This window comes from Nothobranchius furzeri, chromosome 12, assembly GCF_043380555.1.
Source record: "Nothobranchius furzeri strain GRZ-AD chromosome 12, NfurGRZ-RIMD1, whole genome shotgun sequence".
Taxonomy (NCBI): Eukaryota; Metazoa; Chordata; class Actinopteri; order Cyprinodontiformes; family Nothobranchiidae; genus Nothobranchius; species Nothobranchius furzeri.
The window spans coordinates 24,659,104-24,679,523 of NC_091752.1; positions in this window are offsets into that span (position 1 = coordinate 24,659,104).

A 20,420-nucleotide genomic window follows, 5' to 3' on the forward strand; every position below is an offset into this window, starting at 1 on the left:
GTGGAGGGGCGAAACCTGAAGAAAGGGGAGTTGGACCTTTGAATTGTGTTTTTTTAAGTAGCTTGTATGAACAGAGCTGGATTAACGCAAAGGCAAAGTAGGCACGTGCCTAGGGCCTGATTGGCTGGATGGGGCCCAGACAGAGGAACAAAATTATAAATAAATAAATTAAAAATTAAATGTACAAATGTCCTATGATAGAATTTGTAGCTAGGACTCCAATCTACAATTTGTTTAAATAATTTATCAATTAACTAAAAATAGTGACAATGTTTATCTTAACCATAGACCGTTTCATTGGCTACGTCACACCTCTGGGGTCCACGGACAAGTATACGCGTCTTTTGAACAGGTCTGATTTGGGACGCTGTAGCAGCAAGACTCCGCCTCCCTGAGTTTCGGTTTCAATTCGGCTTTAAAAAGGAGATTATAAACTACACCCCAGTTTTTAAATTTTGTTAATAGGCAACGTAAAAGCGGAGTTATACTAAACTAAAAAATGACCTATTTTTAGACAATCTGATAACTTGTCAAAACAGCGGTTTAGTAATCTGTGAGCGGGAATGTGCTTGTGAACATTAAAAACCCACAAAAACACGAGATCCTTTTGCTGTTGGTGGAAGTCTCACATATTCAGCTGACAAAAAGTATTATGTAGCTGAGAGAGAGAAAGGAAGGCTGCACGAGTAACGAGATGTGCGCAAAAAGGAGCCGCTTCGCGGGGAAAGGAGTGGCGCGAACGGAGTAACAACAAACAATTAGACAGATATTGACGGTAAACTTTGTATTTTGGAACGATCCGGACAGATATATTGTCGCTGCAGTTTAGTAGGCTTTTACTAGGCTTATATAAAGGATGATGAGAAGGATAAATGTCCACCAGGCAGTTCAGATAGTACGGCTGTTTTTAGAACTGGAAGCAGAGGAAGTGGGCGGAGACTCGCAGCCGGAGTCTGAGGCAAATAGCGAGGATGTTGATGACGATGTGGCAAATCCATCCTTCCTCATAGAAGAGTTGGGTCATGATGAGGTAGAGGATGAAGGCAGAGATCCAGCTCCTCAGAGATCCAACAAGAGGAGTGGGCGGCGCCGCGCAGCTGTCAGATCTCGGCGTGAGACAGAGCCACTCTTCTCTCTCCAAAATCCATGTATATTATTGCCAAATTAATAAATAAGTATAAATTCAGATAGTCCAGGCTGTCCTGAAATTAATGATACCCCATGAGGCAATATTTATTGTTTTTATTAGAAAATACAAAAGACAAACCAAAATGAGTCAAAAACGGTGATTTACACTCTGGATCCCAGAGAGCTAATAATTTTTTTAAATTAGTTATTTGCTATATTTAGTCATATTTTTTATAAATGTACAGTCTAGATTACCAGTCTAAATGATAAAAAACATTCGTCATAAATGTTTGTTGGTTTCACAGTAAAATAAACAACTTTTTTCCTATTCAGATTTTATGTTTTTGAGTGATTTAAGGTCTAATATGCAACCCCTTTATGTCCAAATATAAAAAATAAGCATAGATTCATAAAGTCCAGGTTGTGCTGAAAAGATTGATACCACATAAGGTAGTGGTTATGGTTTTTATTTTGGAAATACAAAGGAAAACTGACGGCAAATTACACCCTGGACCCCAGAGGGTTAAGGCGCCACCCAATGAAGGACGTCAGAGAAGCGGTCAGAGTCAGAGCGGGACACAACAAAGCTAGCAGGTGTTTTTGAGTAGGCTAACTTTCACGATGCTTTCGGGTGTGGCAAAACGTAAAAAAAAAAATGAAGAGGAACTAAAGAAGAGACAGCGGGGGGCCTTACAGAAGTTTCTGTCGGGCTGCTCGGGCAGCCGTCCGACAGCTGTGAACATGCTCGAGTCAGCAGAGCCAGAGGCCGGGCCCGAGCAAGACCCGGAGGAGACACAACCCGAAGACGCAGTGGAAGCTGCGGCGGAAGACGATGTAGCGCCAACGCCGTCAACATCAGCGCCTTCACAGAAGGACAAACTGGAAGAACAGCAGCCAGCCAGAAGTGAGCCCAATATAGTCTTACAGGAGCCTCTAGACCCAGACAGGGTATTAACAACTAGCTACCCATCTGATCCTGCAAAGTGGTACCAAACTGATGAGTACTTTGCACTAAACTATCCCTCTCAAAATATTGGATATTCTTCTGCATCACAGAGGAAATCTGGAGACATAGACTGAAGCTTAACCAAGGAACATTTCTTTAGGCGTGTTTCTGCTGTGACTGAGGCCATGTGATGCTGGAAGGCTGAAGATTATCCCGGAGTAGATAATGCTAAATGGTTTCCTTGGTAAGTGTTGCTGGTTTTATTAATTATTTGTGAAATAATTTTATTAATGTTCAAATAGCAAAACAATAAGTTCACACTCAGAAAATTGACACAGAATTTCTGATTCAGCAGAGGCAACAGCCTACAACACATGACTTATTTTGGCATACAAACAACCAATTTGTAACCAAAAACTAGGCTATGTAAAATGTGAATGAACTTTTATAAGTAAATTTTGTAAGTTTCAGATTTCAATTCATTACATAACATCGATGGAGGGTGGGGGGGTGGGGGTGGGGGGGCCTAAAAATGCAGCCTGCCTAGTGTAGTCCATTTATTTAATCCGGCTCTGTGTATGAATAGCAAGAAAAACATCTCTCTTTCCACCTTTCATTTTTTGTGCTTCTTGTCAAAACAAGCTTCAGGTTAAATAAAGTTGGGATGCTGCAAATAAAATAAATGCAGCTAAAGATTTTCCAGTCCAGTTGAACTCCTATAATTAAGCTTAAATACAACATATTTTTAGACAAACTGAACATCATGCTTCACATTGTTATAAAAGTAAATCTCATCTCCAGACTGACACATCCACTCAGCTTTATTCTCTTTCTGCTCATTGTTTCGCTCATAATCCAAAGAGTTACTGCTCTGGCTCAAACTTATGGCTCTCGTTAAAAAATTATCAGCTGCGCCAATCGTTTATTTTGCAAAGCTGTAAAATATGTTTAACATCAGAGCAAGTGATGCTTGCTCATGAGTTAAAACTTTCACCCACAAATAGATGTGAACTTACGCCAATGTTTTTCAGACAAGAGTAATTTGTTTAGTTTATCCAGATGACTTTTTTTAATCTGATGCTGATTCCTTTCAATCAGGATGCCACGTGTTGGCTCGTTTTATTGCTTCTCAGCAAAATATAAGTGTTACAGATTATTTTTGAAGGGAATAAATTTAAAACAAAACTATAAAGTGTCAAATATCAATATCACATGGTGTAAAACTGACAAAATCAGCTTATCTTTGCACTTCATCTGCAGGAGTCTGAGAAAATTATGATTTTGTTCAAACATTCATACAAATATGTATCGTGTTCTTGACTCGGTATGTTTTATTTGGTCCATCTATTAGTGTGTGTGTGTGTGTGTGTGTGTGTGTGTGTGTGTGTGTGTGTGTGTGTGTGTGTGTGTGTGTGTATTGGTTGGACCCTCCACAGCTTGTGTGTGTGGGTGGTTGCCTCCCCTCATTACAACGGGTCACCTCTCACTCATGGAGAGTTTTCATGGCTGTGGAGCGGATTAGGAGCAGGCAGAGAGACGAAGGGCGAGAGATTATCGGGCAGACTCGAAGGAGGAAGGAGGGAATCACAAATAGAGAGAGAGAGAGCATTAACATCACTTCAGAGGCAGACGCTTATCCGGAGCGAAGAGCGAGAACAAACGGAGGAAAACTGGCATCTCATCATGAGTAGCCTTTGCAGGAGAGGAGGAGAGGTCTGAAGAGAGGAGGTCTGTTGGGTTAAAAGAGACCATCCTAATGCAGATATAATTACATGAACTCGCCACCTCAGACTCAGCCCTGGAAACTGAACTACATCTAATTATGTCACAAGTGTTTGTGGTTATTTGGTGGCTGAAAGCTGGAATGGATGAATAATAAAATGTCCAAAATCAGGATTTCAGAAAATTGAAAGGTGTTATGTGTCAATAAATATTTAATCCACATCAGTGATTGACATCAGCAAATCAAAGAAAGCCCATTTTTATTGCTTTTTGTAAGTTTTTTTTTAAATAAAAATTTCAACTATTCAAGTTGAAGTGGTGCTGTTTTTGTAGTGTAAGAAAATGTTTTCTTTGTAGAAAAAAATAAGCAATTCCACTTTCTTGAAAATCTATTTTTCCGGTGTGTCCGTGAATGTAGTCTCACCAGCCCATTTGTTTACTTTATCAAATGTATATTATTATTATTATTATTATTATTATTATTATTATTATTATTATTAGTTCCCAAATCTTTTTCCTACGACTCCTACGAATCCTGACACAGCTATTTGGAAATATTATTAACTAATGTTGTTTTCAGAGACCATCTTCCACGTAGCTCTACAACCTCTGGTCACTTTGCTTCCTTTGAACTGCAGCTGATTAAAGTCGGGCGTAAGGACCCGTTCTACTGTGCTGTGGTTTATCGTCCACCTGGTCCAAACAGTTCTTTCCTTCAGGAGTTTAGTGACTTTCTATCCTCCACTGTGAAGCTGTCCAGACTGGTTGTTGGTGATTTTAACATCCACGTTGATGATCCCTCCGATCACTTTGCCATGAATTTCTCCAGCCTCATGGACTCCTTTGGCTTTACCAAGCATGTTTCTGGCCCCACACACACCAGGGGGCACACTCTAGACCTTGTTTTTACCCTGAGACTAAATGCTGACAGTGTTTGTCCTGAGGACGTTTATATTTCAGATCACCATTGCATTTTCTTTAACTTGTCAGTTTCTGCGTCCCCACCTCCTGCTCGCCGAATGGTTAGTTCTCGTTTTCTTAATGAGGGCACAGCTAGCAATTTTTCTGCTGCTTTTGATCCACCCTGTTCTTCTGATAACGACCCAGATTCCTTAACTTCTCAGTTTAACGAGCACTGCATCTCCATTCTGGACAATATCTGTCCTGTCAGAACCAGATCAGTTCCTGCAGTGAACCCTACTCCCTGGTTTAATGACAGCCTTCGCAGCCTAAAGCGCCAATGCAGAAAAATTGAGCACTTGTGGAAGAAAACCCATCTCCACGTCCATCTGCTGCACCTAAAGGATCTTCTGACATCCTTTAACTCTGCATTCAGAGACTCTATGGTTTCCTATTTTTCCAACCTGGTGTCCCAGAGCAAAGGGAACCCCAAGGTGCTGTTTAACACCATCAGCAGCATCGTCTCTCCTGCCTCTCCTACAGCCTCCATCCACTCTGTTGCAGACTGTGAGAACTTTCTGTCTTTCTTTGTGAAAAAAGTCAGTAAGGTTAGATCTAGCATCTCTCCTTCAGCATTATCTCTGCCTCTCCCGACTCCAACCAGGCCCATCATCCTAGATAGCTTTGCTCCTGTTTCTTTGCCTGAGTTAACCAAACTAGTTAACTCTATGAAGACCTCTGCATGCCCCCTCCACATCTTACCCTCATCTTTGTTTAAAAGTGCTTTTCAGTCCATCGGTCCCAGCGTGCTCTCTATAATTAATTCTTCTCTGGTCTCTGGTCAGGTCCCTGCTTACTTTAAGAACGCTGTAATCCACCCACTTCTTAAAAAAAACGAGTCTCGACCCCTCTCTCCATAGCAGCTTCAGACCCATCTCTAAACTTCTGTTCATCTCTAAGATCTTGGAAAAGGTTGTGGCTAAACAACTCAAAGCTGCTCTTGATGAACATAACATCTATGATAGCTTCCAGTCAGGTTTTCGTAGAGCTCATTCTACTGAAACAGCTCTTCTTAGGGTCTCTAACGACCTTCTGACTCACAGTGATGCAGGGGACTGTTCTGCTCCGGTCCTGCTGGACCTGACTGCAGCCTTTGACACTGTTGACCATCACCTGCTACTGGAGAGGCTGAGAGACTGGGTAGGCCTATCAGTAACTGCTCTGGAGTGGTTCTCCTCTTATCTTTCTGAGCATTCCTTTTCTGTGGCCGTCTCCAAGTTTAGGTCCTCCACCACCTCTCTTACCCATGGTGTCCCACAAGGTTCTGTGCTGGGGGGCTCTGCTCTTCCTCCTCTATCTGCTTCCTCTTCAGCATCCTCACGCTTAGACTACTGTCACTCTATTTTCACGTGTCTGAGAAAAACCTCCCTGAACCGTCTACAGGTGGTTCAGAACGTCTGTGCTCGGCTTCTGACCAAGTCCTCCAAACACACCCACATCACCCCGCTTCTCCTCCAGCTTCATTGGCAGCCAGTCAACTTCAGGGTTCATTTCAAGATCCTGGTTCTGGTCTATAGGGCCTTACATGGACAAGCACCATCTTACATTGGTGATCTTCTTAGTCCCTACACCCCCAGCAGGCCCCTGGGGTCCAGTGATCAAAGCCTACTGGTTGTGCAGCACCAGGCTAAAGACCAAAGGTGACAGATCATTTGCTGCTGTGGCCCCCAGACTCTGGAACTCTCTCCCCCTGAAGCCGGGCGTACACTGTGCGACTTTTTCACTCGTAGCACTCAGCTTCAGCTCAAACTGTACACCTTCCTCGCAGGGCAGATCTCACGAGTCATGTGCTCACACTGTACGACCCAGTTCTCGGATGCGACCTGACTGCTCACACTGTACGTCTGGTAGCAACACGTCGGCCCTAAAAATATGCTAAAAATAGCTGTTTTTACACAACATGTCAGACTTTTTTGTCTTGTTTTGCCTGTTGTCCTTCGGGAGTGCTGCAGGAGGACACACAGGGATTTATGGGGGTTGGATGAGGAAAACGAAATAAAGAAAGTAAATCTGTGTTTTGTGATCAGTTTAATTTGACATGAACACGACAAACACGCTTTCTTGACAATCTTTGTGAGTAAAAAAACGTGTAGAAATAAAAACGAACAACGTGTGTTATTAGGGAAATAGCGGGCGAGCAGTGTTGATGCAGGATTGCGCATGCGCCGTGAGCGGTTCTGATACTTTTGGGTCGCAGCTGCTCGCAGCACCGCTTCAACAGTGCGATACCCTCACGAGGGACGAGCGAAATATTAAACACGCCAGAAGTTTGTGCAAGCTCACGATTGCTGATCGGTAGCTGGTCACGTGGTGTTAATCGCCTCTCATAACCCCCTGTACACTACACGACGCTCTGCGCAAAACTCGCCCCGATGTCGTGGATTCTTGCACGAGTAGAAAACCAGCTCAAAAAAGTGAAAAAGTCGCACAGTGTACGCCCGGCTTGAGCCTGAGATCAGTGGACTCAGTGGAGTCCTTTAAAAAGCAGCTGAAAACTCACTTGTTCAAAGTGGATTTTGTATGACCTTCTTCACCTCTCTCTCTTTATTCTGCTCTCCCCACCTATTCCATCTTCCTCAGGATCCACTGATTTCCCTCTGTCCTAGTCACTCTCTCTCTTTCTTAACATGTTTTAATCACAATAGTCTATTTTTTGCTCATTCTAAATATATTTTTAACTATTTTCTAAATTCTTTTTTATATTTTTACATTTTTTGTTTTTGTGAAGCGCCTCGTGATTTTTATCTTAAGAGGCGCTATAGAAATGATATTTCTTCTTCTTCTTCTTCTTCTTCTTCCTCTTCTTCTTCTATAATAGTGTGTGGCATTTTTCATCTCAAACAGAGCTAACAGCAAATTTTAAAGGATTTGCCTTGACAAATATTTCTCATTGGATTTATTTTTTCATCTTCTAATCAAGTCTAGATATTTGGAAACTAAAATTCCTAAATTTACAAAAGGTTTCATGAAGTTGGTGCAAAATAACTCATTTCTAAAAGTAAATACCACTACTTCTCTGTGTGAGGGGCTTCAACAACACCACTAAGCTTCAAAGGGAAGCTCCTAAAGGAGAAGAAAAGGGGAAAAAAGTTGGAAAGTCGTCCACGTTAAAGTGTCATCATGTCCTACCTCATATCCATGATTTACGGTCAGATACACTTTACCGGGGATGAATGACTGTTTTTATGGAATGTTTACTTCACATCTTGGTGGGCGTCTGAATGAAGCCTGAAGGTGATTAAACCTAAAGTGAATCAAACATTAAAGCAGTCAAAGTTTCTTATTTACAATTAAGCTTTTGAATTATGTCAACAGCTTTTCCTCTCAGTGTCTTCCTTTGACACACACACACACACACACACACACACACAGTCGCCAGTTGGTCTTAAAGAGGCAAATTCCTCTGCAGCATTTTCTCAACATCGTAAAGCTTCTGCCATCAAAGCAACGCATTTTCAATCCGTCTGCTCTTCCTGACATTTCCAGATAAAGTTGGCATTAGGTTGATTTGGGGGAATTTGCACACCATATGCTGTTGTGTCAAACACCAACGTTTAGGCGGGTTAGCTTTCTGCATTCCCTAATAGCTGCATCATTGGAGCTTGTTTGTCTAATGTGCCTGTAAATGTTATTTATTGGGAGTCTGCCCACCATCTAGTTCCTCCTTGCATGCTAAGGAGACAGGCATAAGATATGCAAATGCTAACGTCGACCGAACTTCACGGCAGTAAAACGGAACATTTGCATTTGATGTAGTACATAATAAACTGGTTATTAGCATTTTAAACACGCGGAACAACATTGAGAAATGTGGCCCCCGCTGGTGTGATTTTTATCATTGCTTAGCACAGTCAAAACACACTCAGATGCCTTTAGACACAACCAGGAATGTGTGTGTGTGTGTGTGTGTGTGTGTGTGTGTGTGTGTGTGTGTGTGTGTGTGTGTGTGTGTGTGTGTGTGTGTGTGTGTGTGTGTATGACACACACAAGTACAAACCACAGCAGACAGCTGCAAACACACAAATATATTTGATTATAAAAGCATTTAATTTTATTTTGTTGCTGTTTTACTCTTTCCGCTTGAGCAAAGATGTTCAGCTTTGACAAACATGGACGTGTTGAGGCCTCTGAAGGTCAAATGCTCCAAATAATGGATGAATTGGATGCTTGAAAATAAATAAAAAAAGACGTCAATCCAGTTTAGTCAGTATAGTAGGTCCCAATTTGATTTGATTTTGCAAGAAAGCAGAAAATGAAGTCCAGCGTTTTAAAAGATCAAAAATTCAAAGGCTCATCTCTTTACATGAATTTGTACCCACATATCAGGTAAGATAAAACCATGTCAGGATTTTAATCAACACTTTGGGAGCAGTGGCGTTCCCAGAAAGGTTTTGTGAAGGGCAGTGAAATCTTGCTGTGGGACACATAATTTGTCCCTGGGGCAACTCTGGGAGAGTTTAGCCTGTAGCTGTGCATACAGCAGCTCTGCTCCTTCATTCTTTTTTCATTAAAATAAATAAATAAATAAATAAAATACAGGCCTATGCATCCAAAACATTCACCTAAAGTTTGAGAAACACAAACCTTTCACGGAAAAAGATGTTTCACGTTTTTATTTTAGTCATTGTTTTGGATTGTATTGTTTTGGTGTAATTTGCCATCTCCAACATGAAAAAATAAATCAGCTATGGGGATTTTTGAATGGTGAAACTCGGTTACATGCCGGTGGGGTGGCCAATGATTTTCCAGGTGCGCCACTGTTTGGGAGTTACAAAGTTGGAAAGTATTTGGTCCATAGGTGTTTAAACGTGGGAACGATTTGATCAATTAAAGAATTGATCTGGAGCCAAAGGAAGGTATCTTTCATTTGAGATGTTGTTGTTTAATCTTTTGTAGACTAAAGTCAAAATTTCATATCAAACCACTTCAAGCCTCAACAAATCCAGATGGAGGATGAGCATCAGTTTTTAATGAAAAATCTTCCATATCTACCTGTTGCTCTTGTCTTCTGTCAAATTTTAATACTTTTGTTTTGAAATTCTTCATCAGTTTTATACCTAATGCTGAAAACCCTAGCTGTGTACAACTACTCTAAAACTATTCACACTAAAACTAACTTTATTGATCCCCCAGCAAAGTTTCCTTTGGGAAATTCTATTTTCTAGCAGTGAATAACTGGTTAAAAGGAAAAGGGAATGAGACAGTGAGTAAAGTAGTCTTGCACATTACATTCAGACATCATTCATTGCATTTATCTATTTTTTATTGCATTAACTATAACAAGTCACCTCCAGTGACACACACACTCAAGTTAGTAAACATCTGTAAGATCTCTACATATTCATGTTTGCTCCCATCCATTTGTGATGAGTTATAATCACGAGAACAAGAAATTACAATAAAAAAACAATATTAAAATTGAGGGATCCTTATTAAAACATGTTGTGGAGATGTAAGTAGAAACATACCAGATTTGTCTTTTATTTAAACTTCGTCTCATGAGTGTGCAGATGTGGAATTGTGTCTGATAAAATGAGCACGGAGGGGTCATGTTTCCTCTCAACGTGGTAGAAACAAGCCCAGAGTGCCAGAGGGGAGTCGTCTGAATGGGTTTTTCATTACGTGTTAATGACGTGATAATCTAACAGTAACAAGGACTAACAAGATGCAGCAGGTCGGTGTATTTGCAATCCCACACCAGCGTGTTTGTTGTAACGGTTTATATTCACCACTTTAAAATTACTCCATTAATCCATATCCTGCCCTTCCAGCTTCACCTCTTCATCCTAAATCTTACACGATAATCTCTCCTCTTCTTTTTCTCATCTCAAACTCACACAGAAGATCGCTTTCATCTCTTGCTGACACAGACCGTTTTCTGGTCTTGTGCACCTATTATGAGGGTCGAAGCAGACACAGAGGAGGAGGCGAGGCCGGAGCTGTGGCCTGAAAGGAGTCGATGGGAGGTGTCTGATTGTACCGTGCTGAAAGGGACAGTTAAAAGGAGAATCTTGTTGCAAAAGCTGGTGGGCTGGAGAGGAGATGTGTGTTTGTGTCTTTGTGTGTGGCTCTAATGATGAGGAGGAGGGTGACTGCTGACCAAAGGGATGAGACAGAAGAGGAGATGGTGGCGAATAGAATTTAAAAAATCTGTTACAAGCTGTGGTTTGTTTGACCAAAATTCAAGATTGTTTTTTGTTAAGGCCAAAAAGTCTCAATAATGAAAATGTTTACTTTATTTATTTATTCCTTATTTAACCAGGAATGTCCCAATGAGATATGAAACCACATCTTTAAGGGAGTCCTGGCCAAGAGGCAGCAAAAGATTGTCCCATAATTATTCAGTTACACAATTAAAGTCATATACAAACTGAAGGCAGTTAGAAGTTCTCTCAGTCTGGTTTTAAATGTATTCAAATGTCGTTTCCAGTTTTACTGCAACCTGTTCCACGAAGGAGAGGAGTGAATGAAATCCCTTTTGCTCAGTTCTGTGAGCAAACGGAGCACAAAGTAACAACTGATCGTTTGCACGCGTGAGATTAAGCTACAGATGAAGGTGGGTAGTAGTCTAAGCATGGCCTTATAAATTAAATATTTGTTTTATTTACTCTTTGTTTAACCAGGAAGGTTCCGTTGGGATTAAAAACATCACTTTCAAGGGAGTCCTCCTGACCAAGAGGCAGCAAATGTTACAGTTACAAATTTTTCTGTCACACAGACATGTTATGTACAAAATGACAGAAGGCAGTTACAACACAGGGAATCCGCCTCAAGGCTCTTAGTCTGGTTTCAATGAAGTCAGGGAGATAAACTCAGTTAATTTCCAGTTTTCCTGCAGCCTGGTCCATGTAGAAGGAGCAGAGTGAACAAAATCCCTTTTGCCCAGTTCTGTGTAAGCAAACGGAGCACAAAGTAACAAGTGATCATTTGCATGTGTGAAATTAAGGTACAGATGTAGGTGGGTAGTAGTCCAAGCATTATAAATGAAGGCGTACCAATGTCTCAACCTCCTGGTGGATAAAGAACGCCATCCCACTCAAAAATACAACTCACAAAGACGGGCCAGTGGTCTACAGTTAGTAATGAACCTCAGCGAAGCGTGATAAACCACATCAATCTTACCAAGACACTGTGCTGAGGCATTCATATACAAAAGGTCTCCATAATCCAGAATAGACAGAAATATTGCAGTAACTAGTCGTTTTGGCTAGAAAGATAAACTGTTTATTTTGAAAAAAGAAACCCGGTCTGAGTTTGAGTTACTTCACAAGATTATCTATACCAAGGTATTTGTATGTGTGGACCACCTCTATGATATTTCTCTCAAGAGTGGTCACTGAGGGCATACTTACAGGTCTTCTTTTAGAGTTTGAAAACATTAGCTTAGTTTTGTCAGCACTGAGGACCAATTTTAACTGCAGAAATGTTTGTTGGACCTCAAAGTTTTCTGTAAGAATTCAACAGCTTTAGTGGGGAATGTTCCAAAACAGTAAATGATTGTGTCATCAGCATAGGTGTGGATTTGAGACACATGACTTGGACTCAAGTCAGACTCGAGTCATTATTTTAATGACTTATGGCGTGTCTTGATAAAATCTATAAAGACTAATGACTTGACTAACTTGATTGCCAATGACTTGCGACTTGAATCGACTTACAACTGTTGACTTGATGATTACTTGAGCATATTTGATATTTTAGCACAAAAGTGGCCCAACATGGACAAAAATCATAAATCATTCTTGCTTCTGGGTTGGTTCTTGTACTGCTAAATGCAGCAGCACTTTGTTTATAATCAAGTTCAGTTGCACTTTCTACTTGTTTGAGCAAATAAATGAAGCTTTAAGAAGCTTTATTTCTGGAATTTATGTATTGTCATTGTCATTAAATTGAGGTTGCACAGATGACTTGATTATGACTTGAAAATTCAACGTTAAGGACTGGGACTTAACTTAGACTTCCACATCCATTGACTTTGGGCTCGACTTGGACTTGGTTGTCTTTGACTTGGACTTGACTCGAGACTTGACTGGAAAGACTTGTGACTTGTGACTTGCAAAGCAGTGACTTGGTCACACCTCTGGTCAGCAGCATAAAAGTGCAAACTAGCATCCAACACATTTTGTCCTATTTTATTAATATAAATAATAAACAAGAGGGGTCCCAAAACAGAACCCTGCGGAACCTCCGTGTGGAAATTTAGAAAATTCATAGCACAACCCACCATTGAGTTCTATCCATCCAATAGTCTGCGAACCATGAGATCGTGTTTTCAGACAATCCCAATCTAAACATTCATGTGTGCAGACTTAAAAAATGAAGTGTTGCCGATCTTTTGTGATGAATTTTGTGTCAAACTTGACCTTGAACTCAAAAACAAATGTTAATTTAAACCTTTTCAAACATTTTACCACACACACACATACACCTTGATCAGTTGTGTAAGCTCCAAGATGCCAAATGTGTATCAGTGTGTTCAGACAGAACAAACTCAGAACATGAAGGTATGTTTCTTCATTACTGCAATGATGATTTGACTTGTTTTTGCCTAATTAACGTCAGTGTCTTCCAAGAACCAAACAGCCCTACCAATATTAATTAGGACGTCAATATTCATGTTGGAGGCGATGGGTGTGAGGTCTGTAATTATTGAGATTTTTACCCCTTTGATCATCTCTTTAATTAAAGGTTTGCTGTAATTAAAAGGTTTGTTTACTTCTCATAAAATGGAAAAAAGTCTTTTTGATATTCTCTTTTTTGTGCAGAATTCACCCAAAGTAAACTATGAAGGAAGATTTCGGCTTTTGAAAGTTGCACGAACACTTCTTTGAGAGGTGCAGTCATGCTTTTCAAATGATGAGCTGTGATTTGGGAGAAATAAAAGGCATCTCAGAAGTCTCTTTGACGACGGTTGGCTGGCTTCCGGCTGAGATCGAAGTGCTCGTGTTGCTGTCTTCCATCTGGCGTTCAAATGCTTCAACCTTTGTGAAATCTTCTTTTATGAAACTTCAAACTCTGGTTTGATGGCGTCTTTTGATGAAAGGATCCATCTACATGTAGAATATCTGCACAGTGAAATTTCATTTAAAAACAACAAGATCTCCATGCAAATAGAGATAGAATATCCTACTGAGGAGTTATGGGGATTTTAAATGAAAGTTTTACAATCCATGCTTTCGTTCTTTTTTAAACACAGAAACAGTTTTGTTTACCTGTTTGTAGCTACAGTTTCGCAGACGGCTGCCGGCTTCTTCAGGCTGACGCTGATGGTGGCGCGTCACTTCCTTCTCCGTTTATCTGCGGGCAGCAGAGGACGTTGTCGCCCTCTACTGCCCGCTCTCCCCTCTCCGACGATGCAGTCCCATGCGTGGTCCAGCGTGTAAACTCCGTCATCCCTGTTCATGGTCCCACATCCACGTCTCCTTATCTCGATTGCTTCCTTGATCCATCTTTTGTATTTTTGTTGTTTGGTGGTTATGATCCGTGTGTTGTCCCAGTCCATTATATGGTTTTCTCTTAAGCAATGATCTGTTACGGCTGACTTTTTTATTGTACTTTCTGCTTCTTCTTTTGCTGCTCTTGTGTGTTTACGATTTGCCTCTTTCTCACACTCCTTTCTGTGTTCTATTGTCCGTGTATTGAGTTGGCGTCCGGTTTCTCCTATGTATGTTTTATTGCATATTTTGCATGGGATTTCGTAGATGACTCCACATTTTTGTCCAGCTGATATTTTGTCTTTTGGGTGTACTAGTCTGTTTCTAACTGTTGTGTATGGCTTTGTTGGTGTGTTTATGTTGTGTTTTTTCATTGTTGCAAGAGCAACAAAAAACACAACATAAACACACCAACAAAGCCATACACAACAGTTAGAAACAGACTAGTACAACCAAAAGACAAAATATCAGCTGGACAAAAATGTGGAGTCATCTACGAAATCCCATGCAAAATATGCAATAAAACATACATAGGAGAAACCGGACGCCAACTCAATACACGGACAATAGAACACAGAAAGGAGTGTGAGAAAGAGGCAAATCGTAAACACACAAGAGCAGCAAAAGAAGAAGCAGAAAGTACAATAAAAAAGTCAGCCGTAACAGATCATTGCTTAAGAGAAAACCATATAATGGACTGGGACAACACACGGATCATAACCACCGAACAACAAAAATACAAAAGATGGATCAAGGAAGCAATCGAGATAAGGAGACGTGGATGTGGGACCATGAACAGGGACGACGGAGTTTACACGCTGGACCACGCATGGGACTGCATCGTCGGAGAGGGGAGAGCGGGCAGTAGAGGGCGACAACGTCCTCTGCTGCCCGCAGATAAACGGAGAAGGAAGTGACGCGCCACCATCAGCGTCAGCCTGAAGAAGCCGGCAGCCGTCGGCGAAACTGTAGCTTCAAACAGGTAAACAAAACTGTTTCTGTGTTTAAAAAAGAACGAAAGCATGGATTTAGAAAGACACAGCAAGAACACACCTAAGATGTTCAAAAGTTTTACAAGTTTTTTAATCAACACGTGAATGCACAGGCTATTAAAAGCAGTAAATCTGAAAATCAAAGAAAAGGCTTTTTCCCAAAAAAAACTGTTTTTGTGCAGTCTTGATAATTACAAATAAATCTGGAATTTATTTTCAGTTTCAGGTCTGGAAAAATATGAAAAGAAGAAATAAATAATATTTTCTGTGTTGAATTTCAATAAGACAAAAAAGTGAGATTTTTGTTTTGATTCTGATTATTTTTTTCTTGTTTTTTTAATAATTGACATTAAAACCTGCTCACACTTAAATTAGTTGGTTTAACGTGTCAGTAGATTGGATGGTTTAACCTTCTTACAGATGTAGAGGGTAAATGTTGTTGCTTTTAAACTTAATTTATTACCTTTACTTATGACCAATAAGCTGGGGTGCTCTATATAAATATAGAGTATCAACCTGCTTGGTCTTTGGATGTTTAATCAGAAGATTCTAGGATTCTTTGCTTTTTCCAGGGATCAAACACTTCGTCTCAATTCAGACAGTCAGGTTTATAAAAGATAAGACATTTAAATGTGACAAGTTAACCAGGGCTACTGTGATGGTTGAATCTAAAAGAATGGGATGTGATGTATGATGATTGAATGGTGTGTGTTTATCAGAACCTTGTATCTAGAATAACTGAGTTTTGGGTGTGAAAAGGAATTTGGTTTGCATTAAAATATGAAGTTGATTCTTATCAAAACCACATCAGACGCAAACGGTGCGTCTACCTCACCCTTTCTTTGGAGACCCTCTTCGCGGATCCGGAGGTCAGGGAGGTTGGATGACCGCTGGGCACCGAGGTTTGGTAGATTAACCGCAGCACCGACTCTCCAGTCCAGAGATGTTTCCAAGTCACAACAGATAGATTAAATCATTTGCGTAGGGAGTCGGAACTGTATCAGCTTTGTTCTGCAGGAACTGTTTGCTGTGTCAGCTTCAGCTTGTAGCAGGGATTTTTGACAGCTTGTCAAAAAATGATCTGGGTTAAAGAGGGTTCGCTCCAGATGGCCTGTCCGTAGCTTTCTCTAGAACTGACTCACTGTCAAGTGAGCTGTTTTAATATTCTCATATTATGATTTCTTGGCCAACCGGGACGTGCCATGTTAAGGGGTGTTAACAAGCAAACCTCAGAACATCTCTCCTTCTTTCAAATACAGGATGCTCTGATTTGTGGCTAAGAAAATATCTGTGTGTCATGACATTTAACTTAACATTAATTTATCTCTAATGAACCTTGTGTCTGAGTGTAGCTAATGATTCACTTGTCATATCAAACATTACTGATCATCATATATATAAATCTTTCAACGTAGTAATAACATTCATTTCAAACTTCTGTAATTCAAGCACAGATTAATCAACCTTATTCATTTAAGCACAGATTAATCAACCTTATTCATTTAAGCACAGATTAATCAACCTTATTAATTTAAGCACAGATTAATCAAGACATCATTATTGTTCATCAACCATTATTGTTCCATTCATTTCACGATTTATTAACTCATATGAGCTGAAAATAGTCACTTCATTGCAATCCTGCAGTGTTAACAAAAGAAGGCTTTGTTTGGGAACACAGCCTGACATCTTGGCCCAGTCTCACACCTGCGACTGGAACACGTCTGGCACACGTTTGTATTCCTCGTTTCACTTGGACGTTGAACTGTGGCCGACTTTTGACCAACCCCGTGCCTTCCAACTATTTTAAAGTTGCACACAATTACCATTACGGCTCTAAAGATAATCTTATCAGACAATCCTACCTTGTGTGTTGTGTTACAAGGGCTCTGGTCTGCTTGGAAGGACGTCGGGACCACTCTGATTATCAGTCTGTGCTTTTGAACATGTTTGATTGTCTTGGTCTGATTTTCTGGGACGAACAGGCATGCTTCCTCTTGAATGTGATGTTTAGCCAATCAGAAAGTGTGGGGATTCTTTTTTCACAGGTAATAAATTCCTTACTAAGCAGGGAATGTTTGTGAGTGAAAATGTGTCATGTATAGTGTTGCTGCATGTACGCACGCACACACACACACACACACACACACACACACACACACACACACACACACACACACACGCACACACACACAATGTAGGGCCACAACTGGTTCATCTGTGATTTTTTACCACCAAATGTGATCTCTCACGCTTTGAAGGTCACTCATTTGAAAGCTCCACAGTGTCAACTGGGCTAACTCGAGGTTTGGCTCGCTCACTCATTTTCTGAACTGCTTTTTTTCGGTAGGGTGGAGGGGAGCTGGTGTCTTCAAGTGAGAGGCAGGGGACAAACTGGACATGTGTCCTGTCCATCGCAACAATACAGAGACAAATGGTCAAAGGCAATGTCAACTGAGCACCTTACTGTTGCTCACGCAACCCAAAGTGCTGAGCAGAACAAAGCCATGAATAAAACACGCCCAAGTAAGACATATTAAAAATGATGGCCTCGAAAACAAAAATATAAATAAAACTATGAGTAAAAGGATGAGAGTAAACAATGAAATGGCAAGTTGAGAATAAAACAATAACTTCAAGATCAAACAATAAAACCACAATGAAGACAGTAAAAGCCAGGCCAAATAAATAAGTTTAAAGTTTGGATTTAAAATGCTCCATGCTCTGAGAGGACCTCAGTTCTAAAGGCACGCTGTTCCAGAGCCTTTGGCTAGCCACTGAAAAAGCTCTATTCTAATGGGACTTGAGAGGAATTGTTGGGACCACTAATGGTGACTGGTAACAGGACCTCAAACTCCTGACAGGAGTGGAACCGGTGAGTAGATCTTCTAGGTAGGGTGGAGCAAGGCCATGTAGACATTTAAAAACAAGGAGCAGTAATTTCAATTGGATTCTGTACTGAATGGGAAGCCAGTGAAGGGAAGCAAGCACAGGGGTGATATGGTCACGCTTCCTTGTACCTGTGAGCAAACGTGCTGATGCTTTTTCGACCAACTAAATGATGCAAGTGACGTGTTCTAGGCCATAATAGAGGAAGTTGCAGTACATAATAACCAGTCACACTCGCACCTGGAGAAAACCCATGCATGCATGGAGAGAAACAACTTCATACAGAAAAGCTGCAGCAGAGATTAGCACCTGCAACCTTCTTGCTGCAAAGGCAGCAACACAGCCCCAGCATGCAGCCTGATCATGGTTTGTAATAAAACAAATACAACAACAGTCAACATTAGTGAAAGAAGGAAAAATCATGTTTCTAAACTTTATTTTCCAAATAATTTCATTTTAAGACCAGTTCTGAGGTTCAGTTTGGATCTGAAAATGGTTCAGCAACCAGTCAGAAGGTTAGAAAAATAAATTTAATTTCTGTAGCGTTTGAGACAGCACAATCCAACTTTGGGTCCTTTAAATAAACCCTTCTGGCTGCTTTTGTCCTGTCTCATTGAAAGCTCTTCTTCAGACTGTCATACTATTTTATTGGATGCATTAACCCTTTGATGCATGAAATATGAAATCTTCAACCATGATTTTTTAACAATTGTTTTCATTCATCTTTAGGTGTGAATGAAACAAATTTCAACAAAAAATTTTTGTAAAATTTTATAATTTACAAATAATTTATTACATGTCCACCTCAGTGGACAGTGTGCATTCTGATCATGAAATATGTTGGCTTGGCTTACTGACGTCCAAATGGAGGGGCTCAAATGCAATAAAGTCTTCAACAGCTGTGCTTAATAGCAAAAATAAATAAATAACAATTTTGAGTACCTGTCCACTGTAGTGACCATTATGCATAAAAGGGTTAAAGGACACAGTTAGTGAAAATAAACAAAAACAAACAGAAGAGATGCTCTCTTAAATATTTTAGCATTTTGATGCTTGATTTATTGAACAATAGGACATCAAACTAAAGGAAAACTCAGGATGTGATGTAAAAAGTGCTTTAGGAACGGTTCGTTTTTAGTTTGGTTTAATAAAAAATGCAGCATTAAGAAAATCCAAGAACCTTTAAATCTTATAAAAGATCTGAGTGATCTGAGATAACTTGCAAAATAAGAAGATTGAAATAAAAATATTATTGCTACTAAACATTTGTTTAGTTTGTCATTGTGCACAACACAAACCCTTTTGATGCACTTAAAGAAAACTGAAGAGAAAAGCAAAAAATAGTGAATCAGGTGATTGAAATTACCAAAAAACTTTTTGACTTTTGTTTGAAACTTCAGCAAGTTACAAAGTCTGGAAGTAAAAATCACTAATCAGATTAAAACGAGCCCTCTGTCTCATCTTTAGGCTAACATGAGTGTCCTTCTCACCCTTAAGAGCATCAGTGGGTTAACTGTTTTTAAAAAACTCATGACGGTTAAATCTGGAGGGTGGAGAGTTGACTCGAAGCAGAGAGAAGGAGGGAAAAAGAGGCCGAGTGGAGGTGGAGGAATAAAGGAAAAGCTGGGGGCTTATGCAGTGAAAAGAGCACATTATGGGTGACCTGCTGCGACAGTAGACTGGGAGAACGGCACATTACTGCCTTCACTTAGGCCAGTGTCCTGGTGGTGGACAGCTAAAGGCTTCAGGTGGACACACACACTTAAAAACACAACAACATATAAAAAAAATTAAAACCTTTGCAAAGCATGTGTTCCTGCACAAATTGATAGCAGACACACTCACTAACATTTCTCCGCACTGGGCGGATTAGGAACACTTTCCCTTGGGTGTGCAAGTCTGCCCCACACACAAAGAAACACTTGGGGACAGGATTAGTAGGCTTACAGCGGATTCACATATGTCCAGTTCAGGCAATTGGTATTCAAAGCTTTACACTTTCAAATGCCACCAAGAGAGAGCAAAGCCGAGCAGCGCTTTTCTTTGCATTGGCAGCACCTTTATGAGCAGGGCTCTTTCGCTGGGCCAACAATGAGGCTGTGAATACACATTTCTACTGTTCTACCGGGGGGGGGGGGGGGGGTGGCTCACTGCAGAGGCATTATTATCCAGCTCTGTAGTGCTGGGTGGGTGGGTGCAGGCAAGGATAGATGGATGGATGGATGGAAAGATGTACAGATGAGTAGATGGAGGGATGTTGAGATGCTGATGAGAGGAAAAGTGCTTCAGCTACTTCCACATGTTATTGTTGGTGACCCGTTCCCCCACTCCACCTCCACAAAACGGATC